At 32.6% G+C, this 6,982-nt stretch overlaps 1 long non-coding RNA gene across 1 annotated transcript; it reads left to right on the top strand.

Moving 5' to 3' along the window:
* The first annotated feature begins 3,339 nt into the window (after positions 1-3,339).
* On the top strand, positions 3,340-4,048 carry LOC122300252. Its single transcript, XR_006239964.1, has 2 exons — positions 3,340-3,446; positions 3,721-4,048. It is a non-coding gene; the product is annotated as an uncharacterized LOC122300252 (long non-coding RNA).
* Positions 4,049-6,982: the final 2,934 nt, after the last annotated feature.

The raw sequence follows: 6,982 nt of genomic DNA, 5'->3' as shown, positions 1-6,982 counted from the left end.
GTCGCTAATAGTATTCTGGTATACTATGGTGGACCACGCTTGAGTCTGTGGCTTGCACATCCACCCTGAAACTGCATTGGTACCATGCAATTGAATAGCCATCTGAATTAAATTGTTTTGATCTTATCTTGCACTTGAACTTAAGATAGCTTAAGTGTCTTATGCGATGTGAGATGCATGACATAATACATACATAATTCTAGTTTCCGAATCTGAACATGATGCAAAATGACATGATCGTATATTCGTATGCTATGTTGGATGACATATTTATATAATTATAAGATGCGAGATACATAAACATGGGCTTTCAAGAATTGTCTTTAAAAATACTTTATCTAAGCTGAAATGTGATGATCTTAATTCGTAATCAAATTACTTACCTTGTATCACTAATTCCTAGGTCTCGCATCGAAGATCGTTATTTATACAAAGTATCATATGTCACTAACTTTCTAGAAAGACATGTAATAATTTTTTATTTAATTAAATACCTAACAAGGGAGATAACTTTAATAATTAATCAGTTTTATCTAAACTTAATAAATATTAATATTATTTAAATTCTAGCAACATATCTACGCTTTCAAATTATAGCTTAGTAGGAAATCAAATTAAAATTATTAAGGTAAACAGAGGAAAATTTTATATAATAGGCTTAAACAATTTAAAGTGTTCAATAAAATTAATCTCTTATGACTTATTAATGTAATTCTTATTGGAAAACTTTATATAGTTTTATTTCCATAATTACTATCTCTATAATTTAAGTTTGTGAGTTAAAATCGTCTACTTAAAACCAGCTTAATAGAAGTACTGAATTCATAAAAGTAAGTCTTAGGACTGTTCGTCTGGGCCGGATAAACGGTCTGAAATCAGGAAAAACCGGATTCCGATTTCGGTTTCCGGCCCGGATTTAATCCGGGCCGAAACCCAGATTGCAAAACCCAGACTTATGCGGTCCAGGTACGGATTTAAAATTTGGGTACCAGATTAAAAACCCGATACCCGGTTTCATTAGTATTTCTTTTTCCCCCACTCGATATCCTCTCTCTCTCTCTCTCTCTCTCTCTCTCTCTCTCATTCATATCAGATTCAAACCCTAGCTGCCGCCGCTCTCTTTATCTTCGCCTCATTCTCTGCCTGCTAATGCGAAAACGCCGAAAACCATCTCCTCATTTTCATCTGCTTACTCTCGTTTTGATTTTCTTTTCTCACTCTCTCTCCCCCGCTCTCTTATCTCTACGCTGAAAGCCCTCTCTCAGTCACTTTGAAACCCTAGGCATCGTCCCTCTTTCAATCTCAGCCTCTCCAAAGCCCTATCTTTAATTCTTCCCTCTCAAGAGCCCAAGGCTTGTTCTTTGCTTACCCTCTACTTTATCGTTAAATCTTCTATTACTTGGGTCTTCACTGAATGATGCTTGTTGTAATCTTATGCGAGATGAAGTGGCTACGGTCTTTTGGTTTTATATTGAAGTGGGTTGTCTATTCTGTGTTCTCTATTTTCTAGTCTTTTGGTTTTATATTGAAGTGGGTTGTCTGTTCTCTATTTTCCATTGTCTATTTGATCTGTTGAATAACTTCAGAGTTGAAGATTTTGTAAAACTTGTAAGAGCTGAAGATCTATTTGATCTGCGTGCATTACTTTTAACCATAATTTCTCCATGAATTAACTAATTTTTATGTTAAAAGGTTTGAGCAGTGGAGTTTTGATGAGTATGTTTGTTCTCTCTATAATGGCGTGAAAATTTTGATGGTAAAGCAATCATTTTGAAACTTTTTTTCATTTTTCCCCCACGAAAGAAAAAAGAACCTTATAAGCTAGCTCTTTTGTTGATAGGTAGCCTTTCATGGCAAGGTTTCAACTTGTATCTGTACAGGGGATCATATCATTTCAAATGGAGGCTGCATCTCGGTTTCCCTAGTTCTTGAATTATATTGGTATGTTTTTCTCTCCCTTTTTTCCTTCTTTTCATTTTTTTTTTTTTTTGCAGCTGAAAGGACAAAAATGAGGGAATCTTCCAACTTATAATCATACTGGCATGGGAAAGAAAAAAAAAAATCTTTCTACCTGGCTCGATCACTACCAAGTTCATTATACAATCATTAACTTCATTAACAATTATTTGTTTCCTAATATTAAAACATAGCAGAAAGGGTCAACTTCCCAGTCCACTATAAAAGGACAACCTCAACATGATTATGCCCTAAGCTTCAATTATTTAGGTTAAATTATTAATTTTCCCATTCTACATGATTAGTGGTTGACAAGAGAAACATGTTTATTTTTTTAATAAGGGCTTTGCAGTGATCAGATGTGAATGGGGTGCATTTAGTAACTGTATTATAGCCGTTGATCTTTGGAATATCAACCAACTACTTCATGTTTGAGCTACCTGGTGATCTCCATTTCTGTTCTTAAGATAAGCTTGAAGATTTCTTTGATTAAAAGAACTTATCTGCTTGTATTAAGACAGCCCAAAGCTGTGTAACTCATGAGGTTAGAAAATGGATTGTCCTTCTTACAAATATAGGCAGAGACCCAACTCATAAAGTGGAAAACAAAGTTTAATATGTGTAAATATGCATGTTTGATAGAATCCTCAACAGTAGTAGCGATGGTCCTGAAAATCACATATGATCAATGATAATGATGGCTTTTGGGCATATGCATTCTCTTAAGAAAATGAGATCATTTATGGAAAGAGCTGCAATTTTGTGCCACTCAGGGTCCATGTGAACAGATGGAGTGCTTATTCATGAGTCAACATCTGCTTATTTCACAGTACTTTTTTTTTTTTTTTTTTTTGCATGCACTAACCGGCTAAAGGTGTAGTGTCTGATCAGAATCATCAATGCCTCTTATGGCATGGTATCAGAAATTGGATTCCTGAAAACTGTTGTCATGAGTGTAATAAAGGTATTCAATTTACAGATTTCATGTTGCAAGTCTCAATCATAAATCCTAAGATGCCTGCAGCCCACATAGGTATTCTATTCAAACGTGTCTAGACACAAAAAATACAGAATAAATCTATACGCTTAACCATGTTTCTATGAAATTCTGGGTTAGATCTATAATGTTTTGATGAAAATGTTGATTGCTTTTTCATTCTATTTTGGTTTTTGCAGGATCACTTTCAGGCCAATCACTTTGAAGTTGCTATTTGATGTGGAAATTAAATCACTGATTTTGTAATTCATATATTGTAATTTAGTATTTTGTAATGTAATGTATAAATAAAAAATAATATAATATGCAGTGGATTGTATTGTAATGCATGCATACTTGCATAGATGAATATTAGATTTTTTTTTTTGTTTTACATGCATTTTTATTGTGAGGTATCAATGGCTGATTTTCAGGATGATGAGGATCATGCATACAGAAAGATCAGATTGAGAGCTGAGGATGTTCAAGGGAGGAATGTCCTGACAATTTCTGGGTATGCTTATGTAATATAGTTTCATCTGCGTCCAACATTGTTAATGTTATCTTATAATGAAAAAACAAACTTACGTTTTCTTTTAAATTAGAATGAAAAAAAAAAAAAAAAACAAATCTCAACTTGAACTATTCTTCTTCAATGCTAGATTCAATGTCCAGTTTTTTGTTTGTCTTTCATTAAAAAAAAAAAAAAAGAACCTTTATATTTCATGTTATTATAAAATAACTCACCTGCTTTAGTAATGGTTGTTTCATTTTCACTCTTACATTAGGCATCGGACAATTCGGCAGTTTGATCAGCGGGGCGATATGGCCATTCAAGCTTAGGCTGAGCAGCAACAACATTATTTTTCTATCTTCATGTTCGCCACCTTTCTTGATCAAAAGTGATATGTAGAACTGTGGGTGCCAGTGTGAATGAAAAGTCTCACAAAAATAGAGATGTAGAACTTGGTAGCTGTTTATTTTAGTGATAGTAGAGTCTTCAAAATTATTATAATGGTGATGTTTATCTATTATATAATTAGTAGATCAGCTTGTACTTGATATGATTAGTATAATGTACCACTTAGTGTAAAAATATATATGAGTTTGGTTGAATTGACGCTTGAATAAATTATTGAATTAGATAGAATGGTCTCAGATATATTTTTTGATGTATGGATAATTAGTTGATCATGTCAATTAGGTACATTTGGATGAATGGAGGAAAAATAGTAACCCAGAATTCTTACTGGGTCTCACAGTAAGAATGAGACCCAATAAGAATACTGGGTTATTAAAATTCGTTTTTCAGGTTTTTCCAACAATTTTTCAATCTCCATTAATAAGTTTAAAAGACCAAAAAATTCAAACCCTTTTGTGGTTTGAATTGCCACAATTAAAAGTGATTTCTTAATTGCCAAAGGGTTTTGTGGTTTTGAAATTCCTTTGCCAGCTATTAGGAAATCGCTAATCGCTGGCATAGGAATTTCTTAATCGAAAATCATTTGCCAATTCAATGTCGGCCAAAGGGTTTTGTGGTTTTGAAATTCAATGCCGGCGATGAAGAAATCGCTACAAAATCCTTTAGTTTTTAGCGGCGATTTTTTATGTCCACCGCAGTATATCAAAAATGGCTTAATAGTACTAATGACCCTACATCCAGTTTATAATTGTCGACATATGTATTTGGCGGGAATTTTTACACTGAATGTAAAAACTGTAGGGAAAAGTGAAGTTTGTGAACAGTTTTTAATCGCGGGAAAAAATGCCTTCTATTGTAGTGATTAAAACTGAATGTATTTGTGGGCAGTTTGGTTTCATTTAATAGAAAAAAAAAATCAAATAGAATATTATTAAATTTATAATATTTTATTATTATTTTGACTAATAGATGGATAATCTAATGTGAAAATATATTTTGAATGGAATAGTTAGATGTAAAATCATTTCATATTATACGAATTTTATATTTACATTTGCATACTGCAACGTGGATGCTCTTAACTTTTTATGTTTTTTTTATTTTTATGTTTTCATGTTAAAATGCCATTTCTTAACTGTACCGTAAATCTAATACTAGAAGTAGACTTTTTAAGTACCATTATTACGTTATTGCCCTTACTTTTGTATCTGTGACATTGTAATCAATCTGATATATTTATCTTACTATGGACTTAGTGCAGAGGCAATCTGTGAAACAGACAATAGAGGCATAAGTAGGTACACAGATAAAATATATTGGCAATTGGCAAATTCTAAACAAGTTAAAAACTTAATGGTTGTGGAAGATAAAAAGAATGCTCATCATCAACAAACACAGTAAAGATAACAAAAGAATCACATAAAAGTCACATTAGGGAGGAAAAGCACATAAAGGCAAGGATACCACAACCAGAATCAAAGACATAAACTGAAAACTTTTTTGTTCTACAACATAAAAGAACAACAATATACAAGGTGATAAAAAAAGAAAGTTGAAAGGAAAACAATTTTCTTAAAAAAATAAAATACAAGAGATACATGCTCAAGCATTCTTTCCGTGTAATATCAATACTTCCATAATTTTACAAATATCATAATTTCTTACTTAATAAACAAAAAAAGAGGTATTATAATTTCTAAAAGGACAGAGGAAGGTGCATAAAAACTTGAAACCTTAATTCAGATTTAAATAGCAAAAGAAAAAATCTAGGTGTTACCCTACTTAAAATATAACTCAGTACAAGGACTAGCACGAGAAATGCACGTCCAAAACTACTTAATATAAGAACTACGAGGACCCTAGGTTGTAAAAAAAAACAGCTAAAGTTGTCTTATGAAGTTAATATAAAAGTCTCATTCTAGAAGCAAAGAAATCAAACACCTCCGTTGAGAAAATATACAAATTTGGCAACGGGACAGCAAGTAGAATTAGAAACCTGGTTTACTCCATAACCAAACAATATGTTCCAGAGACTTTGATAACGAAACGAATAACTGACTTAAATAGACTATACCACCATTAAATCACATCAGGCCATATATCAATGAAAAAGGGTTGCTTAACCCATCAACCCAATTCGCCAACTAGTTAAGCTAAAAAATGCATATAAATAGATTGGACAAGCCACAGCCAAAAAAATTAAAAGAAATATTGCATCTTTACAGCAGATGTAGCCTACGATATAAAGTGGAGAACTCAGAAATCCAGGCATTTTAACTCAACTTCTTATCCAATATTTTCTTGCCAACCAAACAGCACAAAACGAATGGAGAAATTAAATGGCCAAAAAAGATACCTTGGTACCCTGAGTGCGAGTAACAAGGGTTTTGCCCACATTTTTTACTGAGAACACTGAAGGTGCCTTGATATCGTACCAATCCTTCTTCGCAAACAGATTGGCCCTAATCATATATACAACTATATTTCACAACAATGCTTGAGAAAGAAAAGAAAAGCGAAAAAATAAAAATAAAAAAGAGTTAACATCAAATAGGAAGATGACACTCACGCCTTCTTCTTGCCTCCCTTCTTCCCCTTGGAAATCCTCTTATTCTTTCTGTTCCATACAAACACCAAAACTATTAGTGTCTAACAAATCCAAGGATCTTATTTCACAAGGATCTTAGGAAGAGGTGAAAATTTATTTGTGCAATTTTCTTTTTTGGAAGCTGTGAAATTTCTTTTAGTGCCTAAACATTTTTAGATGGAAAATGATAGTTTCTGAAAAAATCAAAATTTTCCACACCCAAACCATGCATTATTACAAATAATGCATGATATAATTTCTTTATAAAATAATTCCATTTTTTGGAAGCTGTGAAATTTCTTTTAGTGCCTAAACATGATATATGGAAAATGTCCCGGGTTATAGTTGGGAAAGTAGTCAATATTCGGAGAAGAGGAGAACAAAAATAACGTGATAACTTATTCAAAATAGTCAAAACATAAAAGGTCAAGAAGTAGCTTAAAAAAAGTAAACTGGAGGCTAATGATCAAATGCTAGCTCAACTGGCCTATGTGCGACCATTTGCCTGCCTAATTCATATAAGCATATATACATAAAACCC

The sequence above is a fragment of the Carya illinoinensis genome, chromosome 2 (genome assembly GCF_018687715.1).
Source record: "Carya illinoinensis cultivar Pawnee chromosome 2, C.illinoinensisPawnee_v1, whole genome shotgun sequence".
In the NCBI taxonomy this organism is placed as follows: Eukaryota; Viridiplantae; Streptophyta; class Magnoliopsida; order Fagales; family Juglandaceae; genus Carya; species Carya illinoinensis.
Note: the sequence above shows the minus strand (reverse complement) of the source record. Positions and strands in the feature narration are given on the sequence as shown.